At 45.0% G+C, this 22,061-nt stretch overlaps 1 protein-coding gene and 1 long non-coding RNA gene across 8 annotated transcripts in view; both read right to left on the bottom strand.

Moving 5' to 3' along the window:
* LOC144773616 (transient receptor potential cation channel subfamily M member 2-like) overlaps positions 1-22,061 on the bottom strand; it is a 4,189,411-nt gene that overhangs the window by 3,991,639 nt on the left and 175,711 nt on the right. The window lies entirely within an intron of this gene.
* Positions 17,244-19,951, bottom strand: LOC144772131 (uncharacterized). Its single transcript, XR_013599662.1, has 3 exons — positions 19,860-19,951; positions 18,298-18,426; positions 17,244-17,362 (listed from the first exon to the last, which is right to left on the bottom strand). It is a non-coding gene; the product is annotated as an uncharacterized LOC144772131 (long non-coding RNA).

The raw sequence follows: 22,061 nt of genomic DNA, 5'->3' as shown, positions 1-22,061 counted from the left end.
GATAGAGTGAGGGCAATTAGATAGATAGAGTGAGGCCGATAGATAGATAGAGTGAGGGCGATAGATAGATAGACAGATAGAGTGAGGGCGATAGATAGATAGACAGATAGAGTGAGGGCGATAGATAGACAGATAGCGTGAGGGCGATAGATCGATAGACAGATAGAGTGAGGGTGATAGATCGATAGACAGATAGAGTGATGGAGATAGAAAGATAGATGGATGGATGGATGGATGGATGGATAGATAGATAGATAGATAGATAGAGTGAGGGCAATAGCAAGATAGAGTGAGGGCGATAGATAGATAGAGTGAGGGCGATAGATAGAGTGAGGGCGATAGATAGAGTGAGGGCGATAGATAGAGTGAGGGTGATAGATAGAGTGAGGGCGATAGATAGAGTGAGGGCGATAAATAGATAGATAGATAGATAGATAGATAGAGTGAGGGCGATAGATTGATAGACAGATAGAGTGAGGGCGATAGATAGATAGACAGATAGAGTGAGGGCGATAGATAGATAGACAGATAGAGTGAGGGCAATAGATAGATAGACAGATAGAGTGAGGGCGATAGATAGATAGACAGATAGAGTGAGGGTGATAGATCGATAGACAGATAGAGTGAGGGTGATAGATCAATAGACAGATAAAGTGAGGGCGATAGATAGATAGATAGATAGTTGTGTGTGTGGTTGTGTGTGTGGTTGTATGTGCGTGGTTGTGTGTGTGTGGTTGTGTGTGTTATGCTTTGTTTTGCTATGCTATGTTTTGTTATGCTATGCTATGTTTTGTTGTGTTTGGTATGCTATGCTATGTTTTGCTAGGCTATGATATGTTTTGTTTTGTTATGCTATGTTTTGTTGTGTAAGCTATGCTATGTTTTGTTATGCTATGTGTTGTTGTGTTTTGTTACGCTATGCTATGTTTTGTTATGTTATGCTATGTTTTGTTATGCTATGCAATGTTTTGCTATTCTATGCTTTGTTTTGTTATGCTATGCTATGTTGTTTTGCTATCCTATGCTTTGTTTTGTTATGCTATGCAATGTTTTATATGCTATGCTATGTTTTGTTATCCTATGCTTTGTTTTGTTATGCTACGCTGTTTTGTTGTGTTTGTTATGCTATGCTGTTATGCTATGCTATGTTATGTTGTGTTTTGCTATGCTATGCTATGTTATGTTGTGTTTTGCTATGCTATGCTTTGTTTTGCTATGCTATGTTTTGTTATGCTGTTTTGTTATGCTATGTTTTGTTATGCTATGTTTTGTTATGCTATGCTATGTTATGCTATGCTTTGCTATGCTATGCTTTGTTATGCTATGCTATATGTTGTGTTTTATTATGCTATGCTTTATTTTGCTATGCTGTTTTGTTATGCTATGCTATGTTTTGTTGTGTTTGATATGCTATGTTTTGCTATGCTATTATATGTTTTGTTTTGCTGTGCTATGTTTTGTTGTGTTTTGTTAAGCTATGCTATGTTTAGTTGTGTTTTACTATGTTTTGGTATGCTATGTGTTGTGTTTTGTTATGCTATGTTTTGTCATGTTATGCAATGTTTTGTTATGCTATGCTATGTTTTGTTTTGCTATCCTATGCTTTGTTTTGTTATGCTATGCTCTGTTTAGTTTTGCTATCCTATGCTTTGTTTTGTTATGCTATGCTATGTTTTGTTGTGTTTTGTTATGCTATGCTATGTTTTGTTGTGTTTTGATATGCTATGCTTTGTTATGCTATTTTTTGTTATGCTATGCTATGTTTTGTTGTGTTTTATTATGCTATGCTTTGTTTTGCTATGCTTTGTTTTGCTATGCTCTGTTATGCTATGCTTTGTTATGCTATGCTTTGTTATGCTATGTTTTGTTATGATATGCCAAGCGTTGTTTTGTTAGGCTATGCTATGTTGTGTTTTGTTATGCTATGCTATGCTATGTTGTATTTTGTTATGCTATGCTAGATTTTGTTCTGTTTTGTTATGCTGTGCTAGGTTTTGCTATGCTTTGCAATGCGATGTTTTGTTATGTATGCTATGTTTTGTTGTGTGTTGTTATGCTATGCTATGTTTTGTTGTGTTTTGCTGTTTTGTTATGCTATGCTTTGTTTCAAGTTATGTTATGCTATGTTTTGTTCTGCTATGTGTTGTTGTGTTTTGTTATGCTATGTTTTGTTATGTTATGCTATGTTTTGTTATGCTATGTTTTGTTTTGCTATCCGATGCTTTGTTTTGTTATGCTATGCTTTGTTGTGTTTTGCTATGATTTGTTATGCTATGCTATGCTATGTTTTGTTGTGTTTTATTATGCTATGCTTTGTTTTGCAATGCTATGTTTTGTTATGCTATGTTTTGTTATGCTATGCTATGCTTTGTTATACTATGTTTTGTTATGCTAAGCTTTGTTTTGTTATGCTATGGTATGTTGTGTTTTGTTATGCTATGCTTTGTTGTGTTTTCTTATGCTATGCTATGCTATGTTTTGCTATGCTTTGCAATGCTGTGTTTTGTTATGAATGCTATGTTTTGTTGTGTTTAGTTATGCTATGCTATATTTTGTTGTGTTTTGCTATGTTTTGTTATGCTATGTTTTGTTATGCTATGCTTTGTTTTATGTTATGTTATGCTATGTTTTGTTATGTTATGCTGTTTTGTTCTGCTGTTTTGTTGTGTTATGTTATGCTATGTTTTTTTTACTATGCTATGTTTTGTTTTGCTATTCTTTGTTATGTTATAATATGGTTTGTTTTGTTATGCTATTCTATGTTTTGCTGTGTTTTGCCATGTTTTGTTATGCAATGTTTTGTTGTTTTACTATGATATGTTTTGTTTTGCTATGCTTTGTTATGTTATGCTTTGTTATGCTATGTTTTGTTATGCCATGCTATGTTTTGTTGTGTTTTGTTATGCTATGCTATGCTTTGTTGTGTTTTGCTATGCTATGTTTTGTTTTGTTATGCTATGTTTTGTTTTGCTATCCTATGCTTTGTTTTGTTATGCTGTGCTTTTGCTATCCTATGCTTTTGTTTGTTATGCTATGCTGTGTTTCGTTATGCTATGCTATGTTTTGTTATGCTATGCTGGTGAGGGTATGTGAGGGTGAGGGTGGGTGAGTGAGGGTGAGGGGGGTGAGGGTGTGTGAGGATGAGGGTTTTTGAGGGTGATGGTGTGTGAGGGTGAGGGGGTGTGAGGGTGAGGGGGTGTGAGGGTGAGGGGGTGTGAGGGAGTGAGGGTGAGAGGGGGTGAGGGGTTGAGGGGGTATGTAGGTGAGGGAGGTGAGGGTGTGTGAGAGTGAGGGGGTGTGAGGGTGAGGGGGTGTGAGGATGAGTGAGGGTGAGAGGGTGAGGGGGTATGAGGGTGTGTGAGGGTGTGTGAGGGTGAGTGAGGGTGAGTGAGGGTGAGTGAGGGTGTGTGAGGGTATGTGAGGGTGTGAGGGTGAGAGTGTATGAGGGTGAGAGTGTGTGAGGATGAGGGGGTGTGAAGGTAAGGGGGTGTGAGGGTGAGGGTGAGGGGGTGTGAGGGTGGTTGAGGGGTAGTGAGGGTGTGAGGGTGAGAGTGTATGAGGGTGAGAGTGTGTGAGGGTGAGGGGGTGTGAAGGTAAGGGGGTGTGAGGGTGATGGTGTGAGGGGGTGTGAGGGTGAGGCGGTGTGAGGGGGTGTGAGGGTGAGTGATGGTGAGGGTGTGTGAAGGTGAGGGGGTGTGAGGGTGAGGGTGTGTGAAGGTGAGGGGGTGTGAGGGTGAGAGGGTGTGTGAGGGTGTGAGGGTGTGTGAGAGTGAGGGGGTGTGAGGGTGAGGAGGTGTGTGAGGGGTGTGAGGGCATGAGGGTGAGTGAGGGTGAGTGTATCCAATGAATGTCGCTGCTTCGCCTTCTTTGAAAATGTTCAGAGCTGCAAATAGAGCATGCTGGCCTAATTATCACATCATGAGGCCCCAAAGTGATAATTATCACAGCATGCAGAGAGGCGCCCCACGCTCCTGGAGCACTCAACTGCACATTAATTATAGTTGAGTGCTCCAGCAGCCTGGGGCGCAGTTGACATGCTGTGATAAGTGGGGTCTCATGCTGTGATAATTGTTACTTGCGGCGAACAAGCTGTTCCACTGTGAAGCGCGTTCACAGACCTGAATCGGCTCGTGCCCATACTACAATCGGCTCATGCACAGGTCTGTCTCCAGGTCTGTCTCCCTTGGAGGCAAACACGGTGACTATAAGTCTCGTTGGCGGAAGCGCTTCGCGCTGCAACGCCAGCGAGACCTAAAAACGGCATGTTTAATTTGATTACATACTCAATTAGTATGGGGTACAGTTCTTCAAAAATAAGTCTGATGTTTCATACGTTATTGACTAAATAATTGCTTAACTGCAGGAAGTCAATTGTTGGAACATTCAATTCTTATTAAATTAATGTGCAAAATACAGTATTTAAATATAAAACAATTTCTTCAAGCTAATTTGTAATATAAAGCAGGTAAATCTTGGAAGTATTTTTTCATACTTAGTAACCAGTCCTGATGTGCAAAAAGGTGAAAAATAAAGTGCCAGTGCTAAGTGCTGTTCTTAAAACCTATATTTCGTTTCGAATATTTTTGCCATTGTATATATAGTTAGTATTATATTAAAAATGTTCTTTCAACCTAGTTTGCCCTTTCTGGTATCATTTGTTTTGTTCAGTAACTAATAGCGGAGCGCCGACAGCTCTGAGGGGGCATTTCATTGGACACGCAGGGCTGGACACCGCCGTGAAGGCAACGGCTGAGCCCTGCATGCGCCTAACTCCCGCATAACACCAGCTTTTGCACACCGAGCGCCGTGAGGGAAATGGCCAGCAGTGGACCACATCTCCCAGGTGCTCCAGTGGCAGAGGCGCACCTGGGACGTCATAGGACGCGCCCGGAGGCGCCAACAAAGTGCGGAGCGCCGACAGCTCTGAGGGGGCATTTCCTTGGACACGCAGGGCTGGACACTGCCGTGAAGGCAACGGCTGAGGCCTGCATGCGCCTAAAACCCGCAAAACACCAGCTTTTGCACACCGCGAGCCGTGAGGGAAACGGCCAGCAGCGGACCACATCTCCCAGGTGCCCCAGTGGCAGAGGCGCACCTGGGACGTCATAGGACGCGCCCGGAGGCGCCAACAAAGTGCGGAGCGCCGACAGCTCTGAGGGGGCATTTCCTTGGACACGCAGGGCTGGACACCGCCGTGAAGGCAACGGCTGAGCCCTGAATGCGCCTAACACCCGCATAACACCAGCTTTTGCACACCGAGCGCCATGAGGGAAACGGCCAGCAGCGGACCACATCTCCCAGGTGCCCCAGTGGCAGAGGCGCACCAGGGACGTCATAGGACGCGCCCGGAGGCACCAACAAAGTGCGGAGCGCCGACAGCTCTGAGGGGGCATTTCCTTGGACACGCAGGGCTGGACACCGCCGTGAAGGCAACGGCTGAGCCCTGCATGTGCCTAACACCCGCATAACACCAGCTTTTGCACACCGAGCGCCGTGAGGGAAACGGCCAGCAGCGGACCACATCTCTCAGGTGCCCCAGTGGCAGAGGCGCACCTGGGACGTCATAGGACGCGCCCGGAGGCGCCAACAAAGTGCGGAACGCCTCCTGTCCCGCGGGACGCGTCGGGCTGAGCCTGGGCAGAGGGCGGGCCGTCTGAGGCCGTCGAGGGCGGGAGGAGGCCAGGCTGGGCCTTATCCTTAACATCTTCAACTACAAATGGGTAAGCGAAAGAAAGCTCCAACCATGGTGGAGGGCGGGAAAAATGCCAAGGTCCCAAGACACTCTAAATCCATCATGACCTATCTTTTCTCGGCAGTGGGGGCCCTGACGAAGGAGATTGCAAACGCAGAGCACGAACTGGGCTTGTCAATCCCTCCTCCGACAGATAGCATTCCATCTACCCCCACGGACTTGGGTGACATTGTGCCCACTGATAACCCACCGTTACCCCTGGATCCAGTGGTGACTATTGTAAATCCTCCCCCCCATGCCCCACAACCAAGGACATCATCCCTAATTCGCCAGCTAGACATACTAAGCAGAGCCACCAGCTAACCACTCAACCAGCAAGGCGTATGATGGAGAATAACGTCAACAGGGCGAGCACATCTAGCATACCAACTGACCCCCTGGGAGATAAACTGGAGGCACTCTTTGTTGCCAGGATTGAACCCTTACTTGTTGGGATTGCGAAGGACATTGTGGACACATTAAATACCTGTCTAGAAGGACTTCTAAAGAAATGTGCTCTAATAGATAGACTTGTTAATACCCATTCCCCTTGCTTAGATACATGCGATAGAGGGTTGTCCATTGAGGGAGAGGGGAGCATGGAGGTGTCCGGTAAGGGGGCAATGGTACAGGCACCCTGTGGGGTGTCGCAAATCGAGACCAGAGGGAATAGTGCAGGGGCAATTAAAACACCACGGCTTGTTAAGGAGGCAATTTCTTCAAACATGGAGGCTCGGCCACGCCCTCAGTACCAGTCACGTACACCTGTTCACAGGAAGGCAACCCCTAGCGAATATAAACTCAACTTACCACCCAAAGCGTCCCCATTAGTTGCTGTCTTTACAGGGGTTCCCCCACTCATGGAAGGCGAGGTGGAATGCACCCCGGACCTCTTGGTTAAGGCTAACAGGTAGTGCTCGGACACATGTTGTGGGGAAAACATCGCGGACACGATCATCTATGCAAGGAGGGTGGGTTGGATTGGCAATCAGCAGAAAACCACTCAAGGGGACTGCGTGGTTATTAATTTTAGCAGGGCTAACCTAGCGGATAGACTCTTCTGGGATGGCTCTGCTATTTCATTAAGGGACCACTTGAGACCTGTGCCATTGGGCTTTTTCTACCCACCGCCAGTCCGCACTATGCAAACTAGACGCTTCCTAGGGAGAAGGTTGGGTGGGAGGCCACCTCAAGGAGAGGGCAGCCCCCATGGGCACACATCCTTACAACTCTCAAGGCGACCAACTACTTCGTCAGCATGCCATTCCCGTGATTAAGCCTGGGCGGAGAACTATGCTCCGTTTGCGGAGTTTGCGAAGTTTTGGCAACTTCGCACTATGCGGAGAGCGCGAAGCTGTCACCTACTTCGCAATCTACAGTGTAGCGTAGTAGTTTTTCTTCCTCGCGCGCTCAATAGCATTCTCGCGTGCGCGATAATGACTTACCGTGGTTCTGCATTCGCTTTCTCGCTTTTCTCTCCCGGTCGCGTTCGCTACGATGTTTGGAATCCGGCCGCACAATCCTATGCGACTTTGAGCGCGCGAAGATGTCATTGGCACGTGCGATCCTCCCATGTTGGTAAGATCGCGTTTCCGAACACGCAGAAACTGCATTCTGGCACAGAATATCTCCCGAGCATGTTAAAATCTTCTCAAAAATTTTCATTTAACTCCTCAGATTGTGATTTGGCTGTATTTTTTGGGGCTAGGAGTCTTCTTTTTGTTTCTACTCTTTTTTTCAAGAGAAAGGAAGTGCCCCTGAGTCTCCAACTTCCTGTTCCTGTCCACCAGGCTCCTCCCAGTGCTTTGTCCATGTGGTGTTCACTTTCATTTGGAATTGGAGCTGAAAGGATCACTCTTTGTGTTTGTCTGCTGCATCATAGCATTTAATTGGATTTATTGAGGAATTTTGGATTTGAACTTTTCTTTCACAAGTAAGTTTGAGAATTGGTGTACTGTATAAATGTTTTTTTTTTTTTGGTTTTTTTTTAACTACAGTTTTCTGTGCTTCTTAATCTTTCCTAAATATTCTTTTTGGGGGAGGCCTGTACTGTTTTGGCATGTTTGCACAGTGCTGCAACGCGACCTTACAGTTTTTGTCTTCTTCGCGCGCTCAATGTGCGTGCTCGGGCGCGCGATCACGACGTTTTGTACAGTTCGCGCCGCCGAACACGCTGAATTTGCATTCTCGCGAGCAATATCTCTCGAGTTGCCTAAAACGTTCCCGAAAATGTAGATGCTGTTTTTTTTGCTGAAAGAAACTCCTCAGGTTGTCATTTGCTTGTAGTTTTTGGAGCATGGACCACTTACTGTTTCTGTCCTCTATGTACCTTGTTGTTTGAGGGTGGCCTGACCATGTGGGCGGCTTGGTGGCGGCCATTTTGTCAAGCCAAGCATTGTCCTTTTGCCATAGGAATGTATTGTCTATTTGTCTGTCTTCTCTTTCTTTTCATGTTTTTGGGGGTGGCCAGGCCATGTGGGGGTGGCCATTTTCCATGTGGAGGGCGGCCATTTTAATTCCTGGTACTATTAGCAGCCTCTGTGTTTTTGCCATAGGCCTCCAAGCTACTAGAGTCCTCCTCATCATGGGTGCATGAAGGTTGTTCAATTGTTATAGGGGTGTTTAAGTTGTAAGTGTAACATCATGTAGGTCATGGATGGCTTTGGATTAATTAGCAAAATGTGTCTTTGGTGTTGAATTGCAGGTTTTGGTTGTGTTGAATAATATGGCTTTCTCCTGCGCACTAGGTAACCCTAGAATTCAGCTCGCGTAGTTTTGGTAAGTTTGCACAGTGCAGCAACGCGACCTTACAGTTTTTGTCGTCTTCGCGCGCTCAATGTGCGTGCTCGGGGGCGCGATCACGACGTTTTGTTCAGTTTGCGCCGCCGAACACGCTGAATTTGCATTCTCGCGAGCAATATCTCTCGAGTTGCCTAAAACGTTCCCGAAAATGTATGTAGATGCTGTTCATTTTGCTAAAAGAAACTCCTCAGGTTGTCATTTGCTTGTACTTTTTGGAGCACGGACCACTTACTGTTCCTGTCCTCTATGTACCTTGTTGTTAGACGATGGCCTGACCATGTGGGCGGCTTGGTGGCGGCCATTTTGTCAAGCCAAGCATTGTCCTTTTGCCATAGGAATGTATTGTCTGTCTTCTCTTTCTTTTTATGTTTTTGGGGGTGGCCAGGCCATGTGGGGGCGGCCATTTTAATTCCTGGTACTAGTAGCAGCCTCGGTGTTTTTGCCATAGGCCTCCAAGCTACTAGAGTCCTCCTCATCATGGGTGCATGAAAGTTGTTCAACTGTTATAGGGGTGTTTAAGTTGTAAGTGTAACATCATGTGGGTCGTGGATGGCTTTGGATTAATTAGAAAAATGTGTCTTTGGTGTTGAATTGCAGGTTTTGGTTGTGTTGAATAATATGGCCTTTTCCTGCGCACTAGGTAACCCTAGAATTCAGCTCGCGTAGTTTTGGTAAGTTTGCACAGAGCAGCAACACGGCCTTACAGTTTTTGTCGTCTTCGCGCGCTCAATGTGCGTGCTCGGGGGGGCGATCACGACGTTTTGTTCAGTTCGCGCCGCCGATCACGCTGAATTTGCATTCTCGCGAGCAATATCTCTCGAGTTGCCTAAAACGTTCCCGAAAATGTAGATGCTGTTCATTTTGCTAAAAGAAACTCCTCAGGTTGTCATTTGCTTGTAGTGTTTGGAGCATGGACCACTTACTGTTTCTGTCCTCTATGTACCTTGTTGTTAGACGGTGGCCTGACCATGTGGGCGGCTTGGTGGCGGCCATTTTGTCAAGCCAAGCATTGTCCTTTTGCCATAGGAATGTATTGTCTGTCTTCTCTTTCTTCATGTTTTTGGGGGTGGCACTGGCCAGGCCATGTGGGGGCGGCCATTTTGTGTGACCTTCCATCCTGGTTGCCGGCTTGCCGCAGGCCTACAAAGTTGTGTGATTTTTTTGCTGCCAGTAGGCCTAGAGTCCCAGAGATAGTCAGCGGCGATGCTTGATGTAGCGGTTTCCATTTTGTCTGTTGAATTTAACATCATTTAGGGCATGGGTGGCAATGCATTAAATTTTCAAATGTGGTGTTTGGGGTGTAGTTAACTGTTTGGGGGAAAACTCCAAATGCCTTTGTTGTTTGTGTTGTTGTGTAACTTTCAAACCTTGTAGCCATGGGGATTTTCTTTTTTGCATTAAGCTGTGATGTATGCATCCTCCTTTTTCTGGCCTTATAGGGAGGGATATAGGCCTGGTTGAGTTTATTTTTTTCTGGCCTTTGGCCTTTGCCCTTTACCCATGTACCTGTGATGAGTGCCCATGTGGAGCTGTGGTGGTAGTAGTAGTGTGCCGTTTTGTTTTTGACAAATTAGCCTGTGTCTTGCCATTGTTCCTGTTGGCTTACTAGTTGTTCACATCCCGATTGCTATCTGCTGCAGGTCACTGATGCTGCATCCATGATGCACAAATTATGGATAAACAAGTTCCACTTCCACTACATTTGCATTTTAATTCTTTGCTATTCTTACTCTTACTGGATGTACTAATACTTCTAGTAGTAATTAAAGCTAAAAAAAATCCATATTCGACTGATGTTATTCTGCCTTCTTTGCTTGTAGGTGCACAAAAGACTGAAGAGGAGGTGTCTGTCATCATTCATCGCCTGTTCTACTGCCAGACGGACGTCCTTCTGTACTACGTCACGTGTGGTGTGAGTGACTAACCTGACCAGACATCATTCTCAGCAACTGAGTGCTGCTGCTGACATATGAGGAAGATGGGCCCAAAGAAAGCAGGTACCAGGTCCTCCAAGACCAAGAAAGTTGCTGAGAAGAAGGAAGAACAGAAGAAGGAACTGACACTTAAGTCTGGTGTTGACCCAAAACCTTTTTTGGGAGAAAAAAAAGTACGCCTGCAGCAGCAGTGACCGGGGTCCAAGCTGGGGCCAGCACCTCCGCATCAGTGGGCCCAAGCCACCACCCCAGGCCCAAGCCGATGAGTGGGGAAGAGGTAGCCAGCCTAATGGTGGAAAGCAGTGATACTGAGCCTGACCTGAACTTATCTCAATCTCAAAGTAGTACACATTCCACGCAAGAGGGAACACAGCAAAAAAGTGGTGAACAACAACCAGCGCCCGCAATAGTAGATGTTCAACAACCACCGCCCGCAATAGTAGATGCTCAACGAAAAGAACAACCACAACCACCACTTGTAATAGCAGTTGTTACACAACCACCGCCCGCAATAGTAGATGTTCAACAAAAACAACTACCACAACCACCGCCTGCAATAGTTGTTCAAGAACCACCACTGGCAATAGTAGTTGTTGTTCCTCCCGAAGTCGGGGCAGTTCAGGAAATTGAGCCTGATGCAGAGCAAGAAGAGGCAGCACATCATGCAGGAGATCTATTGGTTTCCAAATCCCCACCAAGGAAAAGGAGGGTTAGTCCATTGCGTTCTTCGCCAAGCATCCCTTCTGATGATCTTGACATCACTTGGGAGCCAGAACGATCTGAGCATGAGAGGGAGAGACATCCCAAGAAGACCAGGCTAGGGAAAAGGAAGGTTCCAGGAAGCCTACCACTTATGGAGTGCGATGTTCAGCAGCCGGATAATGATGGTGATGATGAGTCAGACCCAGTCATCACAAGCATTACTCCTGGCCCTGAGGACATGGAGACCAACATTTTAAACCATGGCTGCGACTAGGGATGTAGTAGCACGCATACCACCAACACAGGCCACACAAAAACTACCTCCAGCTTCCATTTTTACATTTGCACAAAGCCGGCAGCGTCCTACATCCAGCACAAGTTCCACCTCAGCAGAAGGAGGTAGTGGTACTACTGCACAGCCACATAGTGCAGTTCACCACACAACCTCCAGTTCATCCGGCATTGGAAGTGGCACTTCTAGCAGGAGACAAAAGTTAAGCTCCCCAGTGTGGGACTTCTTTACAGTTAGCGCAAATGAGGACAACATTGCTATATGCTCCATTTGTCATTCCTCTGTTAGTCGTGGTAAGCTTGGCACAAACTATGGTACCGGAGGCCAAATGACCCATATGAAAAAACACCACCCAATCCAGTGGGAGGACCACCTACGTAACATAAAAGCAGGAACCATTAATGTTGGTGGGGAAGCAGTAGAAGGTCCACGGGTAACCGGACAGGATGAAGAGGGAGACATTCTATCTGGTAGTGGTACACTAAGTACCCCTGTCCCATTCCCCAGCACTGCAGTGGTAGAACCCAGATCCTCCGGATCAGCAACATCTCTGTGGCACCAGAGTAAGAGTAACCCGGAGACACCAAGAAGTACGGGTGCGAAGTCTGCGACACGAAGTACTGCATCGGGCATATCTGAAAGAAATAGCAAGCAGCGTACCATTCTGAGCATGTTTAGGCAGGAGGGGAAGTACGAGCGCAACCACCCAATAGCACGTTTGTATAATGCTAAATTTGCTAAAATGTTAGCTCTGGACCTTCTCCCTTTTTCTTTTGTTGAAGGGATGGGTTTCCTGGAATTTGTGTCAACCCTCTGCCCAAAATGGAATGTTCCCAGCCGCTACTATTTTGCCAGAGTTGCTGTTCCAGCACTCCACCACGACGTGCTGGAATTGCTTGGAAAAGCCTTGCAGCAGAGTGCTGTGCATAGTATCCACCTGACAACAGTCATGTGGAGCAGTAGTCAAGCCACAGATTACATGTGCATCACAGCACACTGGATCTCTTTTTCAGGTGTTAGAGACAAGATATCTACAGGCATTGACACAACTGAGATTTTTAATGATACTCGCAAACATGCTACTGTAGCCATGTTTGCTATGGAGAAATCGCATACTGCTGCAAACATTTTGGATGAGTTCAACAGCAAGGTCTTTGAATGGCTCCAACCAAGAGGCCTCAATATTGGTTTTGTTGCCACCGACAATGGCAGTAATGTAGTTAAGGACATGGAAGATGGCCGCTATTTCAGGGTCCCGTGTTTGGCACACTGCATTAACATTGTGGTTCAAGACTTTATGAAAAGTGAAAGCAAAGTCAGCAACTTACTGACCATTTGCAGAAGAATCTGCACGCATTTCAATCATTCTTTTAAAGCCCGGAAGCAGCTACGGGTCATTCAACGTGAGTGTAACATGCCAGTCAAAGCACTCATTCAGGAGGTACCAACACGTTGGAACTCTACGTATTACATGCTCGAACGGCTGTTTGAGCAGTACATACCACTTAATGCTATGTCATGACAAGAAGATCAGGGGATAATGCTGTTAAAGCCATGACTGTTGAGATGTGGCAATGAGACCTCATTAAATGCCTGACTGAGATGCTACTTCCTTTTGAGGTCTTCACACGTGCAGTCAGCAGGGAGGACGGTACTATGAGCCAAGCAATCCCATTGTTGTACATGCTTGAGCAAGAGCTGAAGGAGGTGTCTGAAACGTACAAAGGTGTGGAAGGAAAACGTGAAGCATGTAATTTAGCGAAGTCCTTAGCAAGCCGCTTATCTGAGAATACAAGGATTCAAAATAAGATTGTGTCACATCAACTTTACATTACTGCCACAATTTTGGATCCACGGTATAAATTATTTGTGAACAGTAATTCCTTTTTCAGAAGAGGATGTTTCCAAGTACAAAACTGTAATAGCCAAGGAAGCCACTGATTTAGAAAATGAACGGCTCTCAATTAGAGGCCTGCCAGTGCCAGCCCAGGACAGTGCAAGTACTACTGAGCATCCTACAGAGTCAAGTTCTTCTTCACAGCATGCGAGCAGTGCGTTTGCTTCCCAGCCGTCACCAACACAAACAATAACACCAACCGCACCAACAGGACCTGATTCATCAGACACAAGCAAAAAAATAGCTGCTTGGTTTCTACAGAAAGGGATGGGGAAGTCCGTTGCTGTCGCAAAGCAAAAAGAGGACGAGCAAACCAGAGCACCAATGAACATTGAGCGGATGGTCCAGGCCTATCTGGATGACACAACAGAGGTGTTCATGGAGCAAAGCCCATTGGTGTATTGGTATAGGACAAGAAGCCAATGGCCACTGCTCAGCAGGCTGGCGATAAAGTATCTAGCTTGCCCTGTTGCAAGTGTCTTTTCTGAGCGTGTGTTCAGTGCTGCTGGTGCCATTGTGACTGTGAGAAGGACCAGTCTCTCGCCCAAAAGCGTGGAGAGGTTAACCATGATAAAAATGAACCAGCACTTGATACCACCAGACTACCAAGTCCGTGAATCAGAGCTGGAAGAGGAGAGCGAGTCGGAAGAAATAAGTATTGGGTTACAGGACCTACTTCTGTCAGAAGAGCCACCAGGGTTTGAGGACGAGCTCCTCTTCCCTGACAACTAGGCTTGGAAATTGTTACATTCTTCCTTCCTTTATTTCTCCCTTCCTTAGTTATTTGTGTGTATCTGTCTTTCTGACTCAAACTTGAAAACCAACTCCATCTTCCTTTCTCTTTTAATTACCTATTAGAGTTGCACATCTGAGCATTTACTGTGCACTCCACTCATCAGAGTCCTGCTCCATCTTCCTGACTCAACCTAAATACATTTCCATCTTGCCATACTTTGGATGGAGATGGACAATAGTGCAATAATGTAGCCTCTAACAGTCCCTCCATAACAATTGAAACGTACGTGATTACAGCCATCTTCTGTTTTGTTTCCAATCTGAAATGCATCACTGTCTTAAGGCTACACCTCTGTCTGCAGGCATACACAACTCTTCAATGTCAGAACTTGAACAGGGCTCCAAAATTAAAGTAAACTCGTCATCACTTTCAGAAGGCTCTGCTGCATCTGTGATCTGACAGTCACAAAGAAGAGAAAGACAGGTATATGAAATAAATGATGCCATACATTGCATTGGCTGCTTGCTGACTCAGAGCAAATGTGCATGAAGTCGAAGTATACTAGTAGTTTCAAAGTGCTTGTGTCTCGCGTGATGGTCAATGTTTCCATGTTGTTTAATAATATGTACCCAATTGTACTCCTACTACTGCAGGTGCAGTCTCGACTTAATCGTAGTCACTCAATACATACTTAGTTGCTGTTTTTGCTCAGTTGGAGAACACGTACACGTGCCACACCGGATGATGATGTCAGTCAGTTTGATCAGAGATGAATGATGGAATATGTTCAGGAAGTAGAATACAAGGTAAACACACAACCAATCAAGAAGAAGCACAGCAGACCTAGGCTACATGTGTGTGCAGTGGTGGAATGGAATAGTGGTATTATTGACATTGGCGCATTGATTTACAATTATATTAATCACTTGCTTTGGAAATACTAGGTTGATGTATATGCCTTTTGTCTGAAACTCTGAAAAATGTAGGTAAATGGACTTTGGGCCACAGACTCACGTCCCGGTGTTGTGGCCCTGTAACTGTTCTGTGCTGGCTCCTATCTTGTTGTTCTTTCTGATGACTGCTGTGCAACTAGAAGAGTAGAGTTAATCAATGTATCCAATTAGCCTCAGTCTGAAAATGTTCTCGCTCACGAGTCTTGTCTTTTTCGCACTCCACCGTGATTGATTTCTATGTTTTCATTCTGTTAACTTATTTTGTAATACCCCATTTCTTCTTTCATCAACACTTACAGGCCAGCCTTTCACCGAGCGCTACTATATTATACGTGGAGCAACAACTCACACTTACCTTACCAATCCTCCTCATCATTCTGCCAGAGGCGCCCAAAGATGATATAATAAATCAATCAGTCACAACAGTGTCCATGGAAGGGAGGAAAAAATGAATGACGAGATACAACTACACATTTGGCCCTGGATAATACATTAACTTTAGTATCATTTTCATATTTTTCTTTGATTCCTTTTTCCTCTTCATTTATTTTATGCTTGTGTTTGGTAATTGATTGTTCACTTAAAGTATCTCAATTTTGTTTGCTAGCTTTCAGCCCGCTACAACAGGTATTACGGTTTCTCAGAGGGCATACAGCCTAGGCAAAAGTCATATCATTCATATCATAAGAAGTACTTCCTTTGAATTGTGTAGTAGTAGTTAAGTAATTACCACTTCTTATTAACCATCCAGTTAATGAAACCTTCATCGTGCATCCATTTTGTTGTTCTTAATTGACTTTACATTTATTGTGGAATTGTGGATCAGCAATCATCGTCTTCATTGTTTTGCTTGTTGTCTCCATGCGTACTGTTTTTCTTTGTCAAACCTTTCCCCAAACCCCCGTTCCCATCCATTCATCAAACCCTAACCCTCTTCCCCCGGGCTGTGTGGTTTTTATTGAGGTGTGATGTTAATACATTAAATATACACCAACAATTGATCACACGCTTGCTGGGGCAGATGTGGTGAAGCCAACACTAATAAAATCAAAAGTCAACGAGGCAGGGCGAGGATCTTCTTCTGCTTGCCCACCCAAGCTCACTCTATGTAATAGTGTACAAGGCAATTAATTTCCCAAAGTGACCCAACGAATAAATGTAAATCATTGCTGGCATTGTTTAAATTTAATTTTAGAGCATGTACGTTTACGATTTGTATTGTGTTTTAATGACTCCAACGCAACTACAGTTATCTTCTTCTACTTTTTCAGTCCCCGACACCATTGATTTCTTTGAGTTCGTTTAGCTGTTGCAATATTGTTTGTATTTTTGGTCCGTATTATGTACTGTAATTTTCTACTTCTCTCACATTCTTTCTCAGGCAAATGACTGTCTCTTTGTTTTTGTTTTCCAATGCTAGTGCCAGTGTCTAGGACTAGGAGTCTACTCGACTACTATCACACAACCAAGGCATATTCTCCGTTGTCTTGGGAAACCATGCAGCCCTTGCGGTGCCAAACGTAATCATCATCAATCACAGGTAAGAAGAGCAGTTTGCTGGGAGGTCTAATGGAGGAGAGGCTGGTAGTACTAATAGGACAAATGTTACTTTGAGTGAGGGGCACAGCATCTATCTGTTTGCATGTTACACATGTGGTCAGTTAATAAAGTATTTCAATCAAACACTGGCCGCTGCCCTGCATCTAGAGTAAACCTTGTGACGTACAACAGTAACCCCACCACAAAACAACATCATATCATATCTGTGTTAGTTGAAAATAAATAACATTTATTCATGTATAAAAATATCCTCCTATCCCCACCCTAACCCCAACCATAGTCCAAGTCCAAAGAATGTCCCACAAAAATAACCCCAACACCCAATTCCCACCCACCAACAAAAGTATTAAAAAAGGGGCAAATCAACAGGGTCCATTACAATTGGCAGGCTTTGAGGTGTTTGTCCACTAAAATCTTTACACGCTCCTCTAATTGTTCCTCCAGCTTGGCCACCCGGAGGAGAAGTTGTTGCCGAAATGCATGGCACCTACATTTGCATCCATGCTCTGAGGGGGTGGCAGATGTTGAATGGCGGCGGTGAGCGGCAGCCTGGCCGCGGCGCCGTACTCCTGCAGGTGGAGCCTTGCTGGGGCCAGACGCATTGGAAGAGGCAGCAGCTGCTGCCGCCGCCTCTTCCTCCTCCTCAGCCTCAGCCACCAGCTTGCGGTACTCCTCCACAATGGCCTGCAGTTTCCTTTGCCGGGCCCTGGCTGCCAACTCCTTCCGTGATGGTTTTGAGGAAGGAGTAGGAGTATCTATAAAAAAAGAAACAGAATTGTAGCAAACTCTTCATAATGAATTCAACAGTACATAGTGGCATTGTAGCACTATCAAGCGCAGTCCATACAATTGGTGTCAACTTTTAGTATCTATCTAATCTGTCCTCCTGCTTCCCCTGCCTGTAGCATTTGTTGAAGTTTTTTCCGACATTATACTTGCCCTAGTACTGGGTGGGCTTGAGTAAACATAAGAACAAAAGTATTTTTTGTATCTCCTTTTATTTTTTCAAAGTAAGACTCTGCTTCCAGTGACAGTCTTCACCTATGATGAATACAAATACATTTAGGGGGCATCCACCCATTAAAAGTAAATGTCTATCATTCTTTATTATCGGCTTAGCTGGTTTCACTTTCACCAGCAACCCAACCACCCATGCGTCCACTCCTTCCTTGCCTTGGGTTTCATTGACACAAACTCCGCTCATGATTCTTGCTATCCACTGTATCCATGCACCCATATTCTTTTGCCCAACCAGGCCTGCATTTTCTTTGACCTTACAGTTCTACCCATCCTTTAACAACCCATGCATCCGATTCATATCAGCCATGTGAATGAACCTTCCAAAGTATCCTTCTATGGTAGTTAGTCTTATTATTACATCTCTGAGTCCTCCCTTCCTCCTTCCACCCTAGTTTACTTCTTTCCCTTTTTGTTCAACACATGCCTCAAGGTCATCTGATCTGACTTTTAGTCTTCTCCATAAGTTTCACAGCTGAGTTGGAGTCTGATGGAAGAGGCCTTGTTTACTCAACTAAAACTGGTAATGCTACAAAGGATGTCTTCTTCAACCATTGTATATTGTCCAGTACAACTTAAAATTCATACTTTCCTAATAAGTCTCATAGCACAGTGAGGAAAAAAATGTCCCCCATCCACCTAGTAATGCAAATAAGTAAAGAATATAACTTACCACCGCCCACCGCTGAACTTTCCTCCCCCACTGATGCTCCTGCAGGTGCCGCATCCTCTGTCCCCTCCTGGATGGCAATCTCTTCGCCGCTGGCCCCGTCGGCACTGGTGGTTAGTATTGATTGTGCACCTATGAAATCAAGTACACCTTTTTAGATGCCTGCACACCTCCCCCTATTTTACTAGTTGTACTTTTTTAACCAGGAAGGAAGATTGAAAAAACAGTTACGTATAACATGAATCGTTGTGACAGTGTAACTAGTCCAAATTGCGTCCTAATGTACAGCAGTCACATTAGACAGAGTTTAGTTTTCATTTATTAGATGGTCCCTAGGGTCATCTAATCTACTCCTACTCTAGTTTTTGGAAAGTTAGCCTGAGCCATATAACCATTTTTAGATCCGTGTCTACTGCTTTGCCCATGTTACCTCGCAGCTTGTTGCACTGTAAGAAAGACACCATTGAGGCCACATGAGTGTCGCATACAATTGACAAACCAGTATTGTTAGTCCCTGTTGCTTATCCATAATGTAATGTTGCACTTTTTGCCATGACTGCTAAAAACTGGCATAGTTTTATTCACTGTCTAACGTGCAACATTTTTCTCATAGGCAGATGAGAAGAGAAGATTGCTTTACGAAACAAGGGATTTGCAGAGCTTTCGAAAGATGCATGTGTAACCACTTACAGTATACGTTCAACGGTGAGAGGTCTCCCACGAGCAGGATGTTTTTCATGGAAATACTTACAAGTTACAACAATACAAAGCTTGTTATTAAAAAAAATAAAGTTTTTGAACTTGCACGTAGACTCTGTGGTATATTATTTTCAGTGTCTGGGGTGTTGTGGAGTGAAACGAGTGAGTGAGCGAAAGGGTCTTCTTCTTCTTCTGTTCTGGGTTGTGTAATAAAATCATTGGGTATATCTAACTATCTTCGTGTGGGGGTCGGGAGTGGGACAAATGACTATGACCAAGACACTTAGGTAGGTAGACTAGATGGTCATTGGATTATGGGTTCTTCTGACTGAGTTCTGTGACCAGGGGGTAAGGTCCAACCTCCCTATCACCAACATCAACAACATCCTAATTTTTTGTGCATAGTTCTGTATGTGAATGTGCAGAGAATAATAACCACAACAGTAGTAGAAGTATACTAACTGAACAAAAATTAGTAGGCAAACATCTGGTTGTGCATTTTTGTTGGTGGGAATTGACAAAGACTGGAGATTACAGAGGACAACGCAAAGGACAGGAGTGGACCCAGTGCCTACAGCTTTATTCAAAAGAATACCTTAACTAAAGAGTGGCCCACAGGGCAAGCTTAGCTACACACAGTCTAATAGTAGTAGCACAGAGAATCTTGGGGCAGAGGCAGTTTGAAGGAACTGAAAGTCAGGGATGGCATTGGATAGTTAGTGACCCAAAATTTGGAAAATAAATTTAAGACCAAAGAAGGTTTTGCTAACATTGAATTAGGAAGGAGGATTAATCGGTTGGAAAAAATAAAGTGCGTTAAAAAGTTAGGGAAATATAATTGTTAATATAAGCACTGTAGGACTTACTGGGGCCAGCAGCAGGATCCGCGGTAGAGGAGCGCTCCTCTTGTGGTTGTCCCGCCAACTCGGACCCCGTCTTCTTGCCCTTGGGTGGTGCTGATCATGTAAGAAATAATAAAGAAAGAGAAACATTAAGTGCTGTGAAACAAAGACCTCGTTCAAAAATCCTCTCAAACATTTTAGGGAACAACAATTCCAATAAAATTGACTTCAAAGTATAAATGACTACTGGCTTGCAAGATCCACAGACCGTCTACTTATAGAACACTAATCAAATGTGCCATAAACATTCTGATTGCAGAATATACTAAGGAAGCCAGTACCACCTGACCTACAACACCTATTCAAGAATCCAGACGGGCCAATTGTTCAGTAAGTCGGCATTGCAATTTTATTTTTGCCCGCAAACATGCATAGATGATGAGATGGAGGACACATGCATAAATTTGTACATACACGTACTTGTTGGTTGCTTGCATCAGAACTGCTACTGACTCACCTGACCATGCTATTGCTGTGCTGCTAAGCCTACCACTCAGTAAACAAACTCAAACCGGTTTCAATGGAGGGGTGGGGTAAATAAGAACTAACTAAGCATTCAGTGACAGAGGAGGCGTCATGCAGACCGTTAAAAAAATATGAACTAATACTATCCATCCACCACTATTTCACTAAAGGACAATGTAAGGACTAGACTCTAGCAATAGCATCAACTAACTTCAGTTCTCTAAAAACTCTAACATCAATAATCAGCAGCCCAAGCCAGCGCTAAGTTACAAACCAGTAAGAGAAGTGGCGAGCAGCACCTGTGTCATACAATAACAGAAGAATTTGAGACGGAATTCATCGGCAATGAAACTAAGCGCACCAGTAACCGTGTTACTTATTCGTCCAAGAATTATACACAATACTTATACTACTATAATATATATTAAATTATTAATATTACTAGCTACCCACCAAGCCCCACGACTTCAACACCGAGCAGGTCCAACAGGTCCTGCTCCCTGTCCAGAATGTCTACCCACCGGTGGGCCAGCTGCTGGTGGGTGCGCCGGATTTGCGAGCGACGGTACACTGCCCGGCGCACCTTCGCCCACCGGCGGTGACGCTCCTCTGGGAGGTAACCGGACCCTGGCCTGCCGCCTGCTGCCGAGGTCAAGGGTAGGTGGAGCTGCATGAAAAAAACCAGAGCGGCCACCTCCGCCTCCCCGAAAAGATTCCGGGCCTGCACCCCTGCAGGTCGCATTCTGCCGCAAGGCAGCCGGCTCTTCTTGGGCGCAGGCGCCTTGCCCTTCGAGCCGGTTCTGCTGCTCCCCTTTGCCATGGTTCTGAGGTGGAGGTGGAAAAGAAAAGTTAGAACAAAAGGAAAAAAAGTTAGGGGGAAGAAGTAGGAGCTTAAATGAAGAAGTAAAATAAAACAGTAGAAAAGCTAAAAAGAAAGGTGGAAAAGTAGAAATAAAATGCAAAATATAAACTTAGGGACAGAGAGAAATAGATGAGAAGTAAAAAAAGTAAGAAAAACTGTGAAAATAGGTAAAAGATTGAACAGATATAAGGTGGATAGAAAACTAGGCCCAGAACCATAGCATACAGTGTGAAAAACAAGATGGCCGCGCCCATCGCGACCACGTGGGTAAGTTCGCGCGAGATTTCACGCGAACACGCACTTTCTCAGTGTGAACAAGTAGTTGTGTTCCCGAACAAGACGTGCACGCGCGAACGCGTTATTCGCGACCCGGAAGAGGAAATAGGGGGCGCGGGCGGGACAATTGAAAAAACAAGATGGCCGCGCCCATCACCCAACCACATGGGTAAGGTCGCACGCTACAATCCCCCGAACACGCAGACAGCGCCCCGACCACGCACTACGCGCTCCCGAGCAAGAAAAACGGCTCGCGAACAGGACCAGCAAGCTACTACGCATGCTCGCGAAGCTATGCGAAGCTCGCGTAGTGCGAGAACGTCTTCGCGTAGCGCGACTACGCGTACTACGCCCAGGGTTACCCGTGATTACCAGAGTGCCATCGAGGGTTGTGAGTTGGCCACGAGTAATCGTTTCGCCCCCCCTGTCGGGTCTGGAGGACACAGACTGACTATCAGTCGCTCCACCCCTCCCGACAGAGGAGGGAGGCAACACAAATGATGAGGTAGGGATGTGCAAAATGCTTAGCTGGAACGTGGCAGGAATTAGTTCCAGAAAAAATG

This window comes from Lissotriton helveticus, chromosome 8, assembly GCF_964261635.1.
Source record: "Lissotriton helveticus chromosome 8, aLisHel1.1, whole genome shotgun sequence".
Lineage (NCBI taxonomy): Eukaryota > Metazoa > Chordata > Amphibia > Caudata > Salamandridae > Lissotriton > Lissotriton helveticus.
Note: the sequence above shows the minus strand (reverse complement) of the source record. Positions and strands in the feature narration are given on the sequence as shown.